General features: G+C 41.8%; 1 protein-coding gene across 5 annotated transcripts in view; it reads left to right on the top strand.

Moving 5' to 3' along the window:
• LOC128743373 (uncharacterized) overlaps positions 1-22,494 on the top strand; it is a 146,225-nt gene that overhangs the window by 71,751 nt on the left and 51,980 nt on the right. For 4 of the 5 annotated variants that reach the window (XM_053839934.1, XM_053839933.1, XM_053839932.1 and 1 more), the window contains exon 1: positions 9,778-10,932. The exons of the other annotated variant lie outside the window; for it this stretch is intronic. The gene's annotated coding sequence lies outside the window, so the exon portion shown is untranslated. Of the gene's footprint in view, positions 1-9,777; positions 10,933-22,494 lie in introns of those variants that run through there. 5 annotated transcript variants of the gene reach the window in all.

Here is a 22,494-nt window from a genome sequence, read left to right as displayed (position 1 = left end):
AAGAGCAGAATTTTCTCGTTGCAGCAGCGCTGCTGCTGAAAAATTTGGTGGGCGGATGAGAATAAAGATGCTCTGTGCATATAAACAAGTATCGTACACTGTCGTTGCTCCATACGCAGGGGGGGTCCCTTGCGTCAGAAGAAGCCCTTATGAAGTCATCAGACCTCAATCACCTTTCGGAGTCATGTTGACGATGATGATGACTGCTAAAGTTTAAACCTTTTTAATGTTTTCTTTTAATCAGCACCATTCGTTGACTTCGGAAGAGACACCCTTCCCCGCCCGAGAGTAGCATCAACCAGAAAACCGAAAGAACGAAAGAATATGCCAAAACAGAAAACGTGGGTGCGTAGGTTGGAAGCGGTTTTACGACCCAGCCTAGAGCAGCAGCCGCCAGTGCAGTGCAGTGGCAGCGGGGGAAAACTGTCGGGAAGGGTTCAGAAAACTTCTTTTCCGCACTGTCTGTCTGCCTGCCTGCCTGCCGGCCGGCCAACCAGCCTACTCAGTTGGCGGTTGGCGGCACAGACTGCGAACAGATTTATAGGACGCTCTAGACCCTAGCGAGCTAGCTAGTGTCGTGTCTTGTGACTTATCCTTTGACCTATGAGGTTTTTTCTCCCGAAACATAAATCGAAAATGTTTTCAACTTGTTTAGCTGAGTTTAATTACCTACTATTCCAGCTCAGCCAAAATTTTTAGCGGTTTCGACGCAAAATGACCTTTTCAGCATGCAAAAGAGACGATAAATTAGACATTTGCATGTAATATTTTACTGATAATGATAGTTCACAGCGCAAAAAGCAACCTCAAATATCGATAGCGACGATCGGGTAGGTAACCGTACCAATGAGATTGCCGAGATAGAATGTCTTATTTTGGACATTCCCGGGTCAAAAATAGTGGTTTCGTTTTGTACTAGCTGACCCGACAAACTTCGTATTGCCACAATTTATATGGTGCTGTTAAAAGATGCTCTAAAGATTGCTTTTCGAACTCCCAACTCACCAGTAGCTTAGTTAAGTTGAACAAACAGAAAATTGGAAATAATTATCCAGTACTAGCCACTAGCTGTTAACCCACGGTTAACCGATGAATAAATTAAATTCAGAATCAATGAGTAAATTAATCATCTCCACTGAATAGTCCAGTAATAAGTATGAGTAAGTGCGATGGGGCAGCACGCTTAGCAAGCAGTCATGGGAAAAATCCAATATGGCCGTTCCGAAGCTAGCAGATAGATAGATTGCATTCGTTCGATAAAAGTTTCGAATTCGGTTCAATTTCGTAAGGCATCAGGCGATCGCATGGGGACTGGTTGAGAGGTGTCCAGCGAGTGACTCAGCAGTTTCGATTTGCACGGTTTTACAGTATCACGGCTAAGAGATGAATGACGAAAGCAGTTTTTAGCAGTTTTTATGGTCGTCATTACAACTGGAATCGCTTGACACAACCGACCTTGGGCTTCTTTACTTTTCAAGTCAATTCTAGAGGCGTTTATTTACATATCACACTAACAACCCATCCATACTTTGTTGAATAGAAGAAAATCAACGCGAGAATGCAGAATGCAACAATAAAAAACCTCTTCATTAAGTACCCATTTAAGCTCGACACACAAAATTTCGTTCGCTTTCAATCCCGGCTCAAGTGCGCTGTTCACACTCAGGGCCCACAAGCTTTTCCGCTTCCGCCAAGTTGCGAACGCGTCACGTCATCGTTATTCGTTCTTACATGCTGCAGCAGAGCACATCAGCCAGTCGTGCCAGAGCTACGGATTTATCCAGTATAGTGCATAGTGCGGATAGTGCAAATACGATAAAAAGTTGACCGAAAAACAATGAAAGACGGTGATAATCGGTCGGAAATAACACGAAAATACGAAGAAAGCATAACAAAGATACGAAAAAGAGATGACAAAAAGCCGACGAATACAAAGCAAATGCAGCAATAAAATGACGAAATTCAAATTAGGACAAAAAGACAAGAAATAGGCGATAAAAATACGACGCGCCTTTTCGTAAACAGTAAAAAGACAACGAAAGCTTGGCGAAAAGGTGATGACAAACTGGTGAAAAGGCCATTGGAAAGGACGTAAGACTACAAAAAAAGCGATCAAATATGATGAAAAATCGCTGAAAAGAAACTATGTAAAGAATACGCGAAATACGACGAAAAACAAAAAATACTACAGAAAGATGTCAAAAAGATGGCGAAAATGCGTTGAAATCCAAATTGCGACAAAACATGACCAAAAACTTGCAAAAAAAAAAAACAAAAACACGGCACGTTTGAAAGTGTGAAAAAGGCGTCGAAACAAAAAAGAAACAACAAAAACTGCCAAAAGAAGAAGTCATAAAATGACGAGTACGTCGAAATAATGGCAAAAAGATTTTGAAATGCCGACAGAAATATGGCAGAGAGATGACGAAAAGACGACTTACGAAGACATAACAAAAAAACGATGAAAAGGTATCGAAAAGGCAGCAATAAGCTGATGAAAAGATTACGAAGAGGAGGCGAAAAATGACGAAAAAAAGATGACGAGTAGAAGAAAAGACGCCGAAAAAACACCAGAACAGCAGCTAAAAATGCAAAAAAGACAATAAAAAATGACGATATGTCTGTAAATGGATGCAACAAAGGCGATGAAGACACGATAAAAGACGGTAAAAACGGTAAAGAGACAAAAACGATTAAAAAGACGATATAAAGATTAAGAAAGAACGACGAGAGGACAGTAATAAAGAAACAGCAACAAAAAATGCCAAAAACAGATGTCAAAAAGACAACGAATCCGAAGTATTACATTTTTGTTGTCTTGTAAACAAACAAAATCTTATATATAAAAATGGATTTCTGACTGTCTGCCCGTATGTTCCTTATAGAATCGAAAACTACTGAACCGACCGGCGTGAAAATTTGTATGTAGGGGTTTTTGGGGCAGAGGAAGGTTTTTATGATGCTTAGAGACCCCTCCCTCCACTAAGAGGGGGGCTGCTATACGAATGAAACACAAATTTCTGCATAACTAGAGAACTAATCGAGCGAATGGAATCAAAGGCATGTGGGTGTTTTTGGAGGCAGGATTTTTGTCTATAGTGAATTGAGACCCTTAACCTCTTTAGGAGGGGAATTATGACCCCTCCCTCTTTTAAGAGGAGGGGCTCCCATACAAATGAAATACCGATTTCCTCATAATTTGAGAACTAAGCAAGCAAATGGAACCAAATTTGGCATGCGGGGGATTCTAGAGGCATGAATTTATTTTATGATGGTTGGAGATCCCGCACCCCAGTAGGGTCTGTGGGGGCAGACTCTCATACAAATGAAACAGAAATTTTTGCGTAACTTAAACACTAATCAAATTTGAGAAATTTTAGACTCTTCCATAAACCATTAGTCGATAACAAGACCACCAGAAACTACCTATAGTCAGAGCCGTAGCGTGACATTGTGGCGCCCTTGGTGGAAATCCGATTTGACGCCCTTACGTTCCCAAAATCAGTGTTCCTTCCAAGTTTATCATTATTTCGTATTCGCTCCGTATCCAATACTTTGCTGCGTTTAACATATGTTTTGAAAAAGTGAACTAATTTCGGATGGCGATGAAAAAAATACAAAAGATAGCTCAATGAAACAAATTTTCCTTCAATCCATCGTTTTTAGGGTTTCAATTAAAAAGTTTCTACGCCCTGCCAGGTGGACTCGGCATGTTATTCAACTCTTTCATGGCCTCGACGATCAGCTTTTCCTCCGCTTTGGTCACAAAATTATTGATTATAGTAAATGCTCCATTTAAGCTGCGCCCGAAAATTTTCTATTTGTTGCAGTTGGAGGACGTTGAGAGAGTAGGTGATCGACGGCACAACGTTTATCTTCAGCTGGCTCAGCTCCCCAAGTGATTCCAAGTAACAGTATGTGTTTTATTTTAGTCTTATGGTGGTATTTACGACTAAAATTGGTCATAAAAACCACAATAAAAGTGCAACAAAACTAAAATTGTTACTAGGGATCTATTGGCATGATGGGCCAAGGCCTGGTTCGGTCGTTCTCTGGGCGATTGTCTGCCAGTTAGATATAGCCAGCCTTGACTGAGGCTTCTGCATAAACATCTATTTTGGCCAAGCACTTCTTCACCGTTTAGCAGGTGGCTTCGACCTCCCGGTCCAAGGCGCGGAACGTTGAGACCACCTTACTCTCTGTCTTCAACTTCAGTTCTGCTACATGTTATGGTCGCGCAACACTGTCGGGCGGCTGGAACTAGGCTTTCGTTCAACGCTTTCGCCTTTTTCGCGGTAGAGGATGTTGTGAATGCCTGATTGGCTCTATTCAGGGGATACGAAGAGCTTCACCATGTCCGACTTGTTCGCTCCGGAGTTTCATTTTTGGCAATACGCAGTTTGTCGGATCAGCTAGTGACACATAAAACGCAAAAAAAAACAAAAAATATAACAAAAATACGTTTAAAAAATAAGAAAACTTATCCAATTTAATTCTACTATGTGTATTTTATTCACGACAGATACGTATTTCGCCTACGACTTGCAGGCTTCCTCAGTGTCTGTTTTCGTTTTCGAAATTGGATAAGTTTTCTTATTTTTTATTTTTAGGTTTCGTATTCTACTAAGACGCTCCAAAAACTTCAGTCAAAAATACGTTTAAAAAATGTGAAATATAAGCGTCAAAAAAAGGAGTAAAAAATAAAATGCGAAAGATGACAAAAATATACGAGGAAAAGACGCCGAAGAAACACCAAAAAAAGTGACAAAAGAAATCAAGAGCGATAATAAAAAACGACTTGGAATAGATGCAGAAAAGACGATTGAACGTCAGTAAAACAGCGACAATGAATACTAATACAAACCACAAATGAGAACGAAAAGACTCTTGCTCTTGATAGGCAACCAAAAACGCAAGAAAAACAACAAATCGCTGGAAAGAGACAAAAAAGAAACAAAGTAAAGAGGGCACAAAGGCAGATATCGAAAAGAACGAACCAACGAACACGAAGAAAAATTAAAGATGAAAGACGGAAAAACATACATGAAATATCAACAACAACGCCGATAAAACTTTGTGAATACATTTAAGGGGCCATTCAGATATCACGTGGTCAGAAAAATGCCAATTTTCAACGTGGACATTTTTTTTTCTTATAAAAACTCAACAAACTTAAATGTGTGGTACTAAATTCTGTTTTCAACTTGATTTATTCGGTAATTATTAGAAAAAAGGAGAAACCTTACGTAAAAGGTCTTTGTAATAGGCATGTTATCCAGTCTAATTCTTCTTAGTGCTGTGCGCCGGTCGGATAATCGGCGGCGGCGGCGTATGAATCATTTTGATTCGGCGGCGGCGGCGGCATCGCCGGCGTGACGTTCTTCGTTACCATCGCCTACTTTTAAAAAGAACCTAAGTAACATTGAGAAGTACTATTTGGTGTTCCTCTCTTTCGATTGTTACGGCTTGAAATGAACTAAAAAAGAAAACTTTCCAATTAAATTCTACCATGTATATTAACTCGTGACAGATACGTATTTCGCCTACGACTTGTAGGTTTCATCAGCGTCTGTTTTCGAACTAAATTAGCCAAAGCAATTTTACAGTTTTTATAGGAGCTTAAGATTACGTTCTGGTGATCAACAGAGCCATACCTCTTACCATTAATACTACAATTCATCCAAATTATTGGAGATTATCTATATTTTTCCCCACCTACTCTATTTCCCTAGGCGAGTCTCCACGCGAGAATCACTTTCTCCTATTATGCTGACCGGCACATTACACTCCGCGTGTCAGTTCCTTATCTACTATTTTTCCCGCACAAGCGGAGTGCGAAACATTAATAAACAAAGTTGGTTAAGCGTAGAGCGTTTCGCACTTTCATCGCTTACCAATGCTGTACTGTACAGTGCCGTGAGGAAAACATTGTGATAGATTTTAAGAGTTCCCTGAGGTTGGATGAAATTCTCTGAGAATTCCAGGTTTTACCAGCGTAAATAAAAATCTCTGAGGATTCCCGGTTTTCCGGTTTTTTCAGGTAGTAGACACCCTGTATACCTGAACCACAATTGGAACAAAAATTATGATTTTTGCTCATTTTAAATTTAATTTTATCTGAAGCTTGTTTTAAGTTTAAGTTTCGATATAATTTCCTTTCGATTTGTATTAATTTGTATTACTATCCTGTTTTCATTTACATTTCTATATTGACATTTGATAAAGAGCAAACAATACTTTATTAAGCAGAGCGCAGTATAATTTGGTCGCCCGTATGTTACCTGTGGTTTATCTCGGACCATTAAAATGATGCCTGCAGGTAGCAGGTCATTCTCAGCGTGCATTTTCTGGTGAAATTCATTATGATACTTGCTGTTTCTGGAGACCGAGGATTCATTAATGGTAAGGTGTAGGATCTGGATCAACCGAGATAGATACACAATGGGATCATTCTATTTTGATCTCTCGTACGATTTCAGAACATGTTTGATTATGTGGCCATCAGAATCCGAACTATCGATATCAACAACCTCGAGAACTCAGTTTCGGATCAGTTCGATCCGTTCATAATCATGACCAACCGATCACCATGAAAATTAGTTTCGGAAAATTTCAGTATTGTGGAGTGTTCCTAGGTTATCAGATTCGCTTAACTTCAGTTACAGTAGAGTAGTTAAGGGAGAGCGTGTTTTTACTTTAATGAGAGGAACACATGACAATTTGTTTATTATAGTTCTCATTATATAGTTTATATTGTCTCATTATAGTTTCTTCTGTACGGTAAGCTTTGCTCTAACTTTCCATTATGCGAATTCCAAATTCCATTATGCTATGCTTGTTCCTTGGGTTTCTTCGCCTGTTGAGTGTGAGATGTGAGTTGTGAGATTATCGCGCGAGTAAAATGTTAGAGGAAATGTCAAGAAAATGGTGGCATGACCCTATTGAAACATGTTTCCAAACTCCCGACGACGCATGCAGTCATATGGGATAGTTTTTACCCACCGACCACCAGCGGCGGAAAATTGTATCGAAGATAATACCGAGTGATCATAGCGAAAATAGGCCAATGGCTGAAAAATAAGAGAGCAGAGTTCCTGTCACGAAACAGGTCATAGGTCGTTGGAAAAAGGTAGCCAGAGAAAGCCAGATGAAAATCAACATACAGCAGTCCACCTAGGACCCTCCTAGGATCCCTACGTTTAATCCCGAGCTTTATCTAAGTTGTACCTAGATTGGTCCTCACGTCCGCTGAGGCCCACCGTTACCATCGAATTCGTTGACCCAACGCTAAGAGTGTGTTCCCGTTACCACTGAGGTATGAGTCACTAATGGACTTGTCAATAAAGTGGGTCATCGGGTGGGTTCTGTCCATAGCGATCTTGTCTGTTGCGAAATATTATCGACTACAAGAAAGCCTGTTTCAGCGTGACTTTCGCTTGACGATTCATCTCCGTCAAGAGTATCCAGAGTGCCTCAGCTTGGCTGTTTACTTCAACAAAACACCAGACATTTCCGACGTGGTTCTTAAATCTTTCTGAAGACGACTTTTTTTGGAATCGCATTGCCCGTGGATGTCCTTTTTGTGTTGAGCTGCATTTGATATTGATTGTCCTCGTGGTATATGGATGGCCCCTTTTGTGATAAAAAATGATCACACATTTAGACGGAAAGAAGCGGAGTTCGTCTGTGTTAAAAGAAACTCTAGAACCTTTTTTTTTCAGCAAAAAAAAAACACAATACTAGCAAACTTGCAAATGAATTTCTATTTAAAGTTAAACTAAAATTTGTTTAAGGCGAAGGTCGTCAGAGTCCAGTTGCTTTTTTACTGCTTTCAGTACTTGTTGCCATTATCGTTTTGTTGAGAATAGAGTTGCTAGTAGTAGGTAATAATCTTTTATGAACAATTATGAAACATAGAATCGCGTATCTATTTTTGCTGTTGAACTAGATCCGACAGTAATTCTATCACCTAAAATGTTGTTTACGGTGATCTTTATTATCAGTGAATTTTATAAGTATATTATCGACACTCTACGACATTTAATTTAATAGCGAAAATAATTGGTCAATTTCATGCTCAAATGTTTACGTTGGCATCACTCCATATAAACGCACGTTCCCTTGACAACGTACAACAACGACGGTCACGGATTCGGAATTCCAATTGAAACTAAGTGAAATTTTTCTTATCAATTCAGTTGGACAATTTGGGCAAAATGATTGTAATATCGCTCTAAATAACTGTTCGAGTGGTAAATTAAAGTTTTTTGTGCCTCAAGTTAAGTTTCGCGAGTGATTTGACAACTGAAACGGCTAAAAAAATTAATAAAAAACCGACGGCGAAAAAGTGAAAATATAGTGATGAATATTAATTGGTCACTAATTTCAGTATTTAGTGTAATTAATGACCGAAAAAGTAATAGAACTTATAGAATGCAATGTTTAGTGCTTCGAGTTGCAAGATCTTATTACGGCTAGCAGGTTAGTTAAAATACAAATTTTATATTTTTGTGATGGTTTCCCGAGTCTATGCGAGCATGTTGGTGCACTGAAGAAGGGAAGGGAAGGGTGATATACGGTGCCATACTGACTGTCATAAATTAATAGACTCTGACGACCTTGTCGTTGAAATTCGCTTCTTCATGGTTTTTGAAACGAAAGTGTTGAGACCCTTTCTCCGGTGATAAAACTACGGATTTTTCCTCAGCAAAGTCTGGCAACGCTGCGGACATCACCTATCAATATCATAGGGGTCGGTTTTGCAAGTTGAGCTTGAGCATCTTCACTGGGAGTGGATGAGTGGTGAAGGAGAAAATTCACCCATCGGTAAGCTATTGCATATCGGGTACGGGTGGTGGCAGCTGTGAAACGTCGTACCGTCGAAGATGCATCACGACGCACACCTAAGCTAAGTCCAAGCTTAGCCTACAAGTGTGAGCATAAGGCTCCACCGTTTTGTCATTAATCTATTCCCTGCGGAGCGATTTGTGTTTCGTAACTAAGGTAAACAAAACGCGGTTTGTTTACACTGCTCGCTGTAGTTAGTTAGTGGTGGAAAAGCTTTCATCGGGGAAATTTTCGAGGTCATATCATACCGCTCTGCTCCCGGTGCTGCTATGTCGCTTTCGTCGTCGTCGTCGTCACCGCGTCGGTCGGTCGGTGCACAGGTGTCATGTGCTTTCACACCTACCAACGCACAAACACACACACCTGGCAGTATGCTATGCTGCAAATAATCTGATACTGTACCGCTGAACGTGTACGGTTACAGGCAAAATAAGTTTTGTTTACTTCCTCGCGCGACGCTGCGCGTCGCCGTAACCACTACAGAGAGAACAATACTTCGCAAACCGTTCATCGTGTGCTGTCTGCTGTTCACATACGATAGGGGGTGGATCGGGAGGATGTAAACAAGGCGGTCGCTATGGTAACAGCTGATTGCGGTCCGTCTGGCTGGCTGGCCTGTTTGCGGGCGCTACTAAAACTATCAGCTGTGCGTGCCGGCGGCGCGACGCGATGCGACGGAACTCACGGTCGCACACACAAGCGCATTGTGGCCGTGTAACTCACCGTGGGTTGCTGTCTGCTGCTGTGTCGTTGTTGGTTCTTGCGACGCTGGTATTCGTTATTTTTGCCATTGCATATGTAGGAATTCGTTTTGGGTTTTTCGTCGGCCAGCGAACGGCGAACGGCGAAGCTAAAGCAGCTAGCTCCGCTAGCTAGTTGATGGTAAACATAAATTTTTCAATTCATTTCAGTTTCGACCGTACTCGAGTGCGATTGCATCCCATCGTGTGCGATACGATCCGAGTGTGCCGTGTGCGCTCCACCCAATTTTTGTGTTATGTGGAGAGAGTCCCCCCTCCCCGTAGGGGTAGTAGCAGTAGTAGGCGAAGACGCAAACCGTTCGTGTTGTTAGGAAACAGGCTGCGGGCGGCGACGGGGAATCAATATGTGAGAAGAAGAAAACTGTTTTTTTTCGGATTCGGGAAGAAGCTCGACGCGAGCAGTGAATTGAAGCTTTAATGAGTTTCCGTTAGTGTTGTTAGAATTTTTAAGTGTTACGCATCGTTACAGTTAAAGGTTGTTCCACGTGGTTTTTCGTTCTCAGGAAAACTGGATTCTTTGTAACAGTGTTGGGTAATCGAAACCTAGCAGGGGGTGTGCAGTGTGCAGGCGACGCAGTTGGCCCTGCCGTCGTGTGGTGATTTTTTTTTGCCTTTGCGGCTACTATTCTTGCCAACAACGTTCCGTTCAAGAGTGAGAAAAGAGGAAGAAAAAGACACCGTGTGGTTTATGACACGTACACTTGTCACTTGTGAGTTAAGTGCGGAATTTAGCCAGTGTTTGTCGAAAATTGCAGGCAGGATACTGACTACTGGAAGCGTCCATATTTAGAAAATTGGATAACAGTTCGGGAGCTGTCAAAAGAAAGTATGCAGTGACATGTTCGTACTTTTTGTTTGTTAGCGAGAGGCTACGTGTAGTGTAGAGTGTGTCATATACTTTTACGTTGTTGGAGGTTAACAGCAACGCCATATAGGGTTACTAATGTGGTTGCTTGGCGAAGCAGTGAGAATCCAAAGAAAGAAAAACTAAGTATCTGTTTCAGTGTCTGCGAGTTGTTGCCTAGTTTGATTTAGAGTGCAATACGTGTTGTCTTGTTTCTAATTGATTGAAATTGACAGTAGTTTTTCGATGTTGTCTGTAGTCTGTTGTGTGTCTCTGTGATCGAATGTTGAATGATTAAGCGTGCCACAATCGGAAAGTTTTTTCGCACTTGCCTACGCAGTAACAAATCGAAACCTGTCCGGACAGAAGACGGAACCCGCAGCACTTAAACAAACACACATACGTACACATCCGCTCCAACCAACGAGAGCCATATCCAGATTCGCTTACGGATTGCGTTTTATGGAAATCATGAAAACGGTAATTATGTGTTTCATTTTTTTATGCTTTTACTTCTTACAAGTCCGAAAACGTGTTCTCCCCTGAGAGCTGCAGCAAGCAGCTCTTCTGGTTTGCAGTGCTACTGGTAAATAACAAACATGATTATTAAGAGAGGCACCACGGATAGGACGCAAAAGTTGAGACGTGGCACGTGTTTGCACGTCAGTAAGCTGATGGTTCGCCAGCGCCAGAACACAGTTGCAAATCGGGCAAAGTTATTAATTAGCGACCATATCGACAGCGGCAAGCGAGCGGCGAGGATGACCTAGTTGGAGATACGCCCCATCGAGGTAGCGCACACAAGTGGTGTGTTCATGCAAATTTTGACATGCCCGTCGTGCCCGTCTGGCTCTCCGGTCCGCTCCTGGCGGGCAGGGGGGAGAACAGAACAGGTACTGTTTTATCGAAGGAAAACCCAGACCACTGGCAATCTATTTATTGCAGCGAATAATTGAGCATTGGCTCGAAGAATCAACAGCGCCGGCCAGCACGATTAGGGCTCGGTCTCGGTATGTGTTGTGTATGGAATGATATTTGTTGTGTACAGCAGTACAGCTCGATGCAGTGTTGGAAATGAAAAGAAAAAAAAACTAATACGTCATTTCAGACGATTTCGTTCGAGGTTCTCAAACGAACACTACATCGCTTCACTACCTGTGCCTGAATGGGTGTGTGAGCGTGGTTGTATGTGCTTGCAGATTTACTGTGCTATAGCACAGAGAACAGACAGTTCTGTTCGTATAAAATGTTTATTGTTGAAATAGTGTGCTAAACCTTGGTCAAAACTCTACCGACAACTGTCGCGTTAGGGTAGACCAGTTGCGCTGTTTTGCATAACCCGACTGGAGACCCGACTGGAAGAGGAAGATTGCGCCGAATTCGTCGAGAAGTGGCTAAGGATCCGTTCCCCGCCAGCCGTGTAATCCCCCGAGAAAATACTAACCTGTACCTGCTTGGAAGACAGCATACAGTTTTTTGTGGTGATCACGTAGCATGGAAATGTCTTCCGGCGTTCCTCAAGGCTCAGTGCTTGGCCCTCTAGTTTTCTGCTGCCATATAAATGATCTGCCAACGGTGATAGAGTACTGTTCTATTCAAATGTATGCCGACGATGTCGAGCAGCTCTATGTGGGTAAGCTTGGCCCTTATTCGTGCGAATTAGTCAGAATGGTGAATGCTGATCTGGAACGAGATGCGGATTGGTCACGACAAAATGAACTTCTTGTGAATCCAGCCAACAGTAAAGCTCTATTCATCGCAAGTCGACGTCGTAGAGCCGGAGTGCACGATTTGTCAGCACCTGGACTTGTACTGGAAGATCAAACTGAAGCTGTTTAAATCCCTGATCCGCATTTCCTGTTTGGCGATGTTCTGCACATTCGTTCCAGTTGCGTGAGATTTGTGTACGGATTGAGTCGCTATGGCCATGTGAGTCACCTTCAGCAGAACCTCTTTGGGTCCCGTTTACAATGCTTTTATGCTAATCGGTTATGCGTTTTCCTGAGGAATCTGTTAAAAACACAGCCAATAACACGACAATCTACGCAAATTCATTCTTCGTTCGAGGTGTGGTAAATTGGAGTTCGTCACCGCCCGCTGTAAAGCGTTCATCGTCGGAAGCAAATTCCAAGCGAGGCTGCGTCGACTTTTGGAACCGAGTAGACTAATCTTATTTTGAATTCGAGAGAATAACCCTGATGATGTAGTTGTAGTAGTATGTGTAGCCATATATTCAAGACAACGTTTATTCGTGAACTGTTCGAATACTAATGATCTATTTTACAGTTAATGTCACTCTTATATATACTAATCTTCTACGCTTTGCCTACTATATCTCCTACATGTGATAGTTTATTAATTAATTTGTAAAATTGTATAACTGTTGGGTAATCGGAGGTACCAAATTTAAAGAAGATTTATGTTTTAAGCTACTGAATGAATGAATGACACGTATTGACCGACATTCACAGTCGCAAAGTGTGGCCTGTCAGTGACGCTGAACGTCCGTTTGTCTGTGACACCAGAAATTGCGAAGGTGACACATGATGTAATAAGTTGGCAGGTTTGGAATCGCCTTAAACACAACCCATCCAATGAGTGTGTGGCTGCTACTGGGCCGGGGGACCGGGAGTTAACTGAACAACTAACCGATTTGGCAGCTGTCAGAAATTCGGGCACAAATAACTGTGTCGAAAACGCCGTCTTACTGCGTGGCAGAACCAAGCAAGCCAAGAAAAAAAAACGACGACGACGACGACGACGGTAGGTACGTTCGTACGTACGTACGAAAGGGAAAGACGCACTGATTTATAAGCAATGGGAAACAAACACCGACCGACCGACCGCAACGCAAACTAGGCAGCAGGCAACGTGCCTGCCATGCCATAACCAGCGGAATTGGTTAAAGCTTGATAAAATTTCATTGAACCGCACCAGCAAGCCGAGCGACTCAGTAGGCAGCGCCATACATGTTCAGCCCGTTATCATCCTCCCGACCCGACAACACCAACAGCAGTAGCAGCAGCAGCAGCAGTATGTAAACATGGCAACGGTCCTCTTATTCATGCTCGCATATGCAAAGCCAGCAGCGTCTCCGTCTCTATCAGTCGACGACTATCAGGCGAGAATGCTGACGATGATGATGATGATGATGATGATGACGATGACGGCGCCGCCGTTGATGAAAACTCCGCAGTGGCGATTTCTGAAGGAAACGCCAACAATATGTCTACGGGCCTGTAGATAACGACGTGACACGAAACAAGCAGAACGGAGAGTATGTTAATAGAAAAGACATAACTATATCAGTTTACTAGCGAAGATTGTTGTTTACTCCCGTTCTGCAATAGGACCGTACGACGGACGACGCTCAATAGTAGCAGCAGCATCAAGCTATTTTCGGTTGGGTCCACCTCACCCATCATCGGACCCCTTACCTCACCGCGAACCGTTCCATCGACGCATATTGGTATGTACATATTGGTGAGCGTCGTCGATCACCAATACCAACACTCACACATGAACAAAAATCGTTGTTCGGCGCTCCTCTGTATGAGTACCGTTGCTGCTGCGCTGCCTACTTAGTGTTAGTTTTTGTTTATTGAATATATCGTTTTCACTATGGTGATAATGACGGTAATCGGCATTTCACTTTCCGGTTGCTGCGTCTGTGTCCTTCCCCTCAACCGACCGGGGTGGGGGGAGGCAAACTTCCCATTCTCTTGTTAAGCGATGCCGTGCCCGAAGGCGAAACCAGTCACGGCCCAATTTAATCAAATTTAAGCTAACAATTTACAAATGCGGTTAACCGTAGCGGCTCTTGCTAGCTTGCTGTAGGGCTCTATTACGTTTCAACGTGTGTTTAGAACCGCGTGCCAGTTTTCCTATCTACTGACTGGCTGGTATGGGATTAGCTGCTCCGGTGCGGTATGCGAGCAACCATCAACCATCCATATGGATTACACCCGTCGTAACAACACTTCATATCTAATCGAAAACCCCCAGACTTGCACGGCACACGGAACGGAACGAGAAAATCCAAGCCGCGTGAAAAAAGAAGCAGAATGCTTATCACGCTCGCTTGCCACTTGGCAGTGTTTGTGTGACCGCAAAGTACCCACCGAACGAACTGGCCGCTTGTATTGTGTGTGCTGTGCATAATCAAGCACAGAAAACCTCGGAACGAACAGTTTTGCGACGTTGGAGCCACGTATTTTTGAAACATGCGACTGATCATCCATCGTACCCCCCGGAGAGTAAACCTAACCTAACCCTGTGGCTCACAATTTAATTGAAAAAGTCATGCAATTAGGTTCTGGTAACAAAAATTAGTCACAGAACAACAGAGGTTTCACACGTGACAACAGCAGCGCCTACGTTGATCTGCGAACTCGTGACGTGATTCAGCTCCCGGCTGGTAACACTTTGACATATAGGCTCCTTCTTGGTTTCTAGTGGTTCCTCTGTGTGCTTGTACTCATGTGCTTGAAGTTGAAGCAAAATTTACCTTCCACTAAGGCATATTTTGCATACGACGACGACGACGACGACGACGACGCGACGGTATGTAGCGCGTGTGAGTGTGACATCATTGATTTTCACCACCCTACAACAACCCCCGGTCGCTTCAGGCACCCCCCCCCCCCCTTATTAAGGGACAAGTTCTTGTCCGGTTACCACACTGCATGCAAGCATGCAGGGGAGAGAGAGAGAGCAGTGACATAATCCCCGCACTCTGGTGCTTGATTACCACATCATAATTTTCAATTTGGCAACATTGTTTACGCCTAAGCAGCCCCAGCCAGCAACCAGCATCGTTGTTTATGGCAAGCAGGTGCGGATTTCTTGGTCCCGGTGACTGTGCTGCGGTGGCGGTGGATTAATCTCTAATTCCTCCACCGTAGAATAAACAATACCATCGGAGATGGCGGAACGAACGAACGGAGGAATTCTCCTCGCAGCGAAGACGAAGACAACGTAGCGCAGCAATTAGATCCCTCCTAGTCGGTCCGGTCCGTCGGCCGTCGGCTCGGCCGGGATCGATGCCCAACAATCTCAGAGGAGGAGCCGGACGCGGACACACACAGGATCGCGCAGAACAACAACACGCTAGAAGTTATGAGTCAACTCGCATAGAAAGCAATCTAAAAATAAACATCGACCGACTCGGTTGTTTGTTGGTGGCGTTGGTTGCAGTGCGCCTACCCGCCTACTCCCACCCGCAATGGCGTCGCGTCGCGTCGCGTCACGTTTACTGCCGTGCCTTGCCGCGCGCGGTGGCTACCAATGATGACGGACAGTGCGCCAGGCGATGCGCCAACGGCTAAGGTAGCCGCCTCCGGTGAGCCCCGTTTGGGCGATGGAGCTTCTAAGTTCTTGAGCCGCCCGTGCGGCTCTCTAATGCTAATGCTCATTGATTCGTTGAACGTACGTTAATTAGAATTGCTCAGATAAATGCAAAAATAAATGCAGCAACCACTAGGAAACAAGCTAAAGAACAAAATTTTGTAGGAGTTTACAGGAGCAACTATCAGCAAATTCGATCAGCAAAGCCTGATTCAATGGATGCGTTCACAGGAAGAGACTTTTTGTCAACAAATACAGTGAATAAACAAATAAAACCATTTGATACTCGGCTGCCAAACGGTGGCTATTTGATGCTTTTACGAGTTTGCGGGATGATGTCATATTTGTTGACAAATCAAGCTTTATCGTTTTTGCTTCAGCTGGTTTGAACAAAACTGAATGTAGGTCCCCGGTATTAAGAAACTGTCGGTGAAGATGTCAATTTCGAGAAATTATCGATTAATCTTTGACGGTCGCAATTTGGCATGTTGTGCCATGTTGTTGGAATGGTTTTGAAACTGTTATTTGTCAGTAACAACGAGTAAGAACAGAAGCTTTGGTAATCTGTAAGATTTTTCTTGGCATTTTATGTCTCAAAAAGGTTGTATGGATTTTGAATTAGACTTGGGCTTGGGCTGGGACTTGAACTTGGACGTAGACTTGGATGGCATCTGGACTTGGACTTGGACTAGGACTTGTACTGTGAGGAACGTGCTGCTCGAGCCAAAGATGTTGATACCTGAGGACTTGTACTTGGACTGGGATTTGGTTTTGGACTGGGTCTTGGATTTGGACTCGGACTTGGACCTTGACTTGGACTTGGACTAGGAATTGTACTTGGACTTAGACTTGGACTGGGACTTGGAATTGGACTTGGACTCGGTCTGGATTTTGAACTGGGTCTTGGACTGAGACTGGGACTTGGACTGGGTCTTGGATTTGGACTTATGCCTGGACTTCGAATGGGAGTTTAACTTGGACTGGATCTTGGATTTGGACTTGAACTGACTGGGAATTGCATTTGAACTTGGTCTTTGACTTGGACTTGGACTGGGTCTTGGACTTGGACTTGGACTTGGACTTGAACTTGGACTGGGTCTTGGATTTGGACTTGGACCTTGACTTGGACTTGAACTTAGACTTGGACTGGGTCTTGGACTGGGACTGGGACTTGGACATGGACATGGACTTGGACTTGGACTTGGACTTGGATTTGGACTTGGACTTGGACTTGGACTTGGACTTGGACTTGGACTTGGACTTGGACTTGGACTTGGACTTGGACTTGGACTTGGACTTGGACTTGGACTTGGACTTGGACTTGGACTTGGACTTGGACTTGGACTTGGACTTGGACTTGGACTTGGACTTGGACTTGGACTTGGACTTGGACTTGGACTTGGACTTGGACTTGGACTTGGACTTGGACTTGGACTTGGACTTGAACTTGAACTTGGACTGGGTCTTGGATTTGGACCTTGACTTGGACTTGAACTTAGACTTGGACTTGGACAGGGATTTGGAATGGGTCTTGGACTGGGACTGGAACTGGGACTGGAACTGGGACTGGGACTTGGACTTGGACTTGGACTTGGACTTGGACTTGGACTTGGACTTGGACTTGGACTTGGACTTGGACTGGGTCTTGGATTTGGACTGGGACTTAGACTGGGTCTTGGGCCTGGACTTGGACTGGGACTTGAACTTGGACTTGGACTAGGTCTTTGATTTGGACTTTTACTTGGACTTGCACTGGGTCTTGGACTTGGACTTGGACTGGATATTGGATTTGGAATTGTACTTGGACTTGCATTAGGTCTTGGATTTGAACTTGTACTTAGATTCGGAATTGGAATTGGACTTGGACTGGAACTTTGACTTGGATCGGGTCTTTGATTTGGACTTGGACTCAGTCTTGGACTTGGACTCGGTCTTGGACTTGAACTTGGACTTTGAGTTTGACTTAGACTTAGAGTTAGGCTTGGGCTTGGGCCTGGGGCTGGACTTCAATCCAATTGATACGAAAACAGTACCGCGCTGTAACCGTGCCGAACAAGGCGAGTACATCGATTCAGAAAAAAGGGGACACATTGTCGTTTATCTAATTGCAACTGAGCATTTCAAAGCTGCTGAAAAGAATCCTTCCCAAACAAACGGTGGAACTGGAAAACATACCGGAGGATCATCCCATTTCTCATTTTATCATTCATGTTTGATTTGATTTAACTAAAGAATCTGACTAAAGAAGTGACAGGTAACTCATTTTCGGTTCGTCGAAACCAAGTGCACATGAATCTCGATGAAACCTTCTGAATCTTTTGCTCGAAAATTTGCGGAGTATCAGTCGATAAACGCGACAGAAAATAATGACTGCAAGCAAACGGCAACAAATATCACCGTATCATCACGAAATCGATCCGTGCTGCCTAACGAAAACACCAGGCAATCAAATTTATATCGTACAGTTCATATTGCCTAAACGTTGAACTCGAAAAAATATTGTTCGAACTTTTCCTAGCAACTTTGAACAGAGTCACGCACAACAATCATCGTTGAGCAAATCAGGTTTAATGATGACAGGAGGCCGCGAGTGACTGAGCTCCAATGTCTTTTCTTTAGTCAGATTCTTTAGATTTAACGAAATGCAGGTCGAATTTGTTGACTGGCGTGGTATTAACTTTTACTTTACAGCAGGATTTGCTGTTGTTGTTACCCAGAGATGTAGAATCTACTCTAGAATAAGACAAAATTTCGTAAAAGAGAAAGGAAGTCGCAATAGAGTTCTTGTCAGCTTTATGTATTCAAGGTTTCTATACTAACATCTTTTACAGTTTCTTTCTTGAAAGTAACCCGTCAAATCACTTGCTTTATCTGTAGAACAATGCAAATGATATACACAATAATACTAAACACTTTCCCAGAAAGTGTGAACGCATCGAGTTTTTAGTAAAAATGATTCAAAAATGTTAGAGATTCAACAGACATAAACTTAAAGGTGTGACACCCGACTTTTCAGAAGAATGTTTTGGTCTGGAAAAAGCGAGTAATCGGAGGACGGCGAATCTATTATTACTAGTCACAAAAATACCGGCCGATTAGGTTGAAAACTCAGTACTGTCCGGTGCAATTGGATTGGAACTGGCCTAGAAATTAGAGTTCATATTGGACTTGGACTTCAATTTGGACTGATTTGAACTAGAAGTTTTACTTAAAACTGGACATGGATACGGACTCTTGTCTTGTTTTTCGTGTCTTCGTCTTTACTGTACCATTCGTTCGTTTACTTTTTTCTATCCTGTGTTTCCTATTCCTGTCCCATTTTTCACCTATTTTCAGTCCTTTTTTCCTTCCTCATGTCTTTTATTCGTTTTTTGGTATTTTCATTTCCCTATTCCAACTTTTTGTTCTTTCTTTCCCTCTTTTTCGTTTGCATTTTCCGTCTTTTTCTAACTCATTTTATCTCCTTTTATTCTGGTTTTTCGCTTTCGTTTGTTTCGTTTTTCTTCATTTTGATGCCTCGTTTTCGCTTCTTTTCTGCCATGTTTATTCTATTGTTGGCTCTCTTTTTTCAGTTTCCTTTTTTATTTCTCGTTTCGCGTCCCTTTTTAGTCTCTTGCGTTTTACCTTTTTCGTTAATCCGTTTTTCCTGTTTTTCTTGTCCACTTTTTCTCATTTTTTGTTCCATTTTCTCCTTTGATATCCCGTTTGATCGCTTTTTCCCCAGTTTCCTCCTTTCCTTTAACATTTTAATTATTTCTTCTAAATTAAAAAAAGAACAAGAAGAGAAACCTCTCTTCTTTTCGCTCGTTTATTCTGTTCTCGTCTAGTTTTTCCTCTTTTTCTGTTTCGTTTTTGTTTTTTTTCGCTGTTCCACTGTTTCCTTTTTTCTATTCCTTTTGTCTTTTTTTCATGTCTGTCTTTCGTTTTTTCATCTTTTTCCTTAGTCCTGATTTTTCTCTGTTCCGTATTTTGACTTTTTCTTCCGCTTTACCTCGTTTTCAGGCTAGTATTTCTTCTTTCCCTGTCTCGTTTTTTTCGTTTTCTGTTTAGTTTATCTTCATGTTTTTTCTCGTTTCCTATCGATTCTTTATCTTTTTTTTTATTTTCTCTAGTTTTTCTCTTCCACTTTAGCTTTTTTTCGTTTCTTTTCCTTTAAACCAGTTTCTTCAGTCCGTTTTTCTTTTTCTGTCTCATTTTCTTATTTTTTCTTTCTGGATTTTTTCGGTTACTTTATCGTTTTTTCATTCTTTTCTCTAGTTTGTCGCTTCCGTTTTACCTTTTTCTTTTCTGTTCCGTTTAACCTTTTTTCCTTTTCCATTTAATCATCTTGAGTCCATTTTTTTATTCTTTTTCAGTTCCGCTTTTTCATTTTTTTCTTCATTTTACTTCGTTTTCTTTAACATTTTTCCTTCGTTTTTTGTTTTTATCTAGTGTTGTACCTTTTTCTTTTCTCTTTTGACCCATTCGGCCATTTTCTTCGTCTCTATCGATTTTCATTTTTTTGCCCGCTATTCTGTTTCTCCGTTCCTTTTCTCTTGATTATGATTGATAGTGTTGATGTTGCTGAGTCCTGAATCTCCTCCATTCCGTTTTTTGTCTTGTTTCTTAAGGTTTTTTTCGTTTTCGGTCGCCATTTTACCTCTGTTTCTGCTCTGTTTTTTTGTCATTTTCTGTTCTGTTTCGATTTTTTCGGTCCCAGTTTTTGTTTTTTGTCTCTTTTAACGCTCCTTTTATCCCGTTTTTCGTTTTCGTCTGTTTCGTCCTTCTTCTTATTATGTCACGTTATACTTTTCTTTCCCGTTTTATCTTTTTCATCTTCCGTGTTAATTTTCCCCCCTTTTTATGTCCCGTTTTTCCTCTTTTCTGTCTTCGTTTTTCCATTTTTCTTCTTTTCTTTTCATCCTTTTCTATTCCGTTTTTTCTATTCCTCGTTTCTCTCTTTTTTTCTCCATTTTCTCCTCTTTTCCCTTGTCTTTTCATGTCCCGTTTTTTTCTTCCATTCTGTCAAGATTTTTAGCTCGTTTTTCTTTTTGTCGTGACGTATTTTAGTTTCTTTTTCTCGCGTTTTTCCTCTTGTTCCATTCTAGAGTTTTTATTGGCTTGAAGCTAAACTTGAAATTAAATTTACAAGTGAACTTGAAATAGGACTTGAAACTGGAACTATTATCACGCAATCAATTTCTATATCGCAAAGATAGTGACCGATTAAAATAAAAACTGCGGACTTCTGCGCTTACAGAAATTATTTTGTTTTGCATAAAATTTCACAGACAAGGAGGGTCACGTGCCCCAGTGTGCTCCCGTTCTTGTCTTGCCTGTTCCACTCTTTCCTTTTTTGCTATTCCTTTGCTCTTCTTTTCGTGTCCTTTTTCACGCTCTTTTTCTTAGCCATAATTTTCCTCTGTTTCGTACTTTCACTTTTTTCTTCCGTTTTACCTCGTTTTCAGGCTCGTTTTTCCTCTTTTCCCGTCTCGTTTTTTCCTTTTCTGTCCAGTTTGTCTTCATTTTCGTTCCCGTTTCCTATGATTTCTTCATGGCTTTTCTCTTACCGCTTTACCTCATTTTATTTTCTTTTTTCGTTTTACCATTTTCTTAAGTTCGTTTTTCTTTTCTCTTATTTTGCCCCATTTTTCTATTTTTTTGTTCCATTTTCTATCTGGATTTCTTCATTTTCTTTATTGTTTTTCTATTTTTGTTTAGTTTTCATTTAACCTTTTTATTTGCCCCTTTTATAACTCGTTTGACCTATTTTCTCATTTCTTTTGTCTCTGTCGGTTGTCCCGCTGTGTTTTCTTTCTCCGTTCCAGTTCTCTTTTTTGATTGTGTTAATTTTCCTGAGTCCTGAATCTCCTTCGTTCCGTATTTTTGGCTTGTTTCTTACGGTTTCCTTCGTTTTCTGGCCCATTTTTCTTCTGTTTCTGTCCTGTTTTTTGTCATTTTCTGTCCCGTTTCGAGTTTTTCAATCCCAGTTTCCGACTTTTTTCGACTTTTTTCTAAAGCATTTTCTATCCCGTTTTTCGTTTTCGTCTGTTTCGTTATTTCCCTTATTTTGTCACGGTATGTTTTTCTTTTCCGTTTTATCTTTTTCGGCTACCGTTTTAATTTTCCGCCCTTTATATGTCCCGTTTTTCCTCTTTTCTGTTTTCGGTTTTCCATTTTCCTTCTTTTTATCCCGTTTTTTATTCTCGTTTTCCCTCTTTTTTTCCTCCTTTTTCCCCTTTTCTTTTCATATCCCGTCTGTCTTCCAATCTGTCAAGATTTTAGTTCGTTTTTTTTTCGTGTCAATTTTTATATTTTCTCGCGTTTTTTCCACTTTTTGCATTTATTTATTTATTTAATACTTTTTAATGGGGCTTTCAACCGGTAGTTACATGAACAAAAGATGGGGCATCTGACCTTTCAGAAGAATGTTTTGGCCTGGAAAAAGCCAAAGTAATTAGAGGATGGCGAATCTATTAATACATATCACAAAAATAGCGGCCGATTACAACTGAGGTGCAATTGGATTGAAACTGGACTAGAAATTGGACTTAAAATTAGACATTAAATTAGACTTCATTTTGGACTCATGTTTTTACCCGTCGGCGGGTGGAGCGTATGGTGTGTGCGTACGAATGGTTAGACTGAAATGGTCGAAACTAGATGTGAGATTGTCTTTATATAGGGTGTCGTGTACTGATAGTTTAATTGTCAAAG

This window comes from Sabethes cyaneus, chromosome 3 (assembly GCF_943734655.1).
Source record: "Sabethes cyaneus chromosome 3, idSabCyanKW18_F2, whole genome shotgun sequence".
Taxonomy (NCBI): Eukaryota; Metazoa; Arthropoda; class Insecta; order Diptera; family Culicidae; genus Sabethes; species Sabethes cyaneus.
This window is presented reverse-complemented; position numbering and strand designations above follow the sequence as displayed.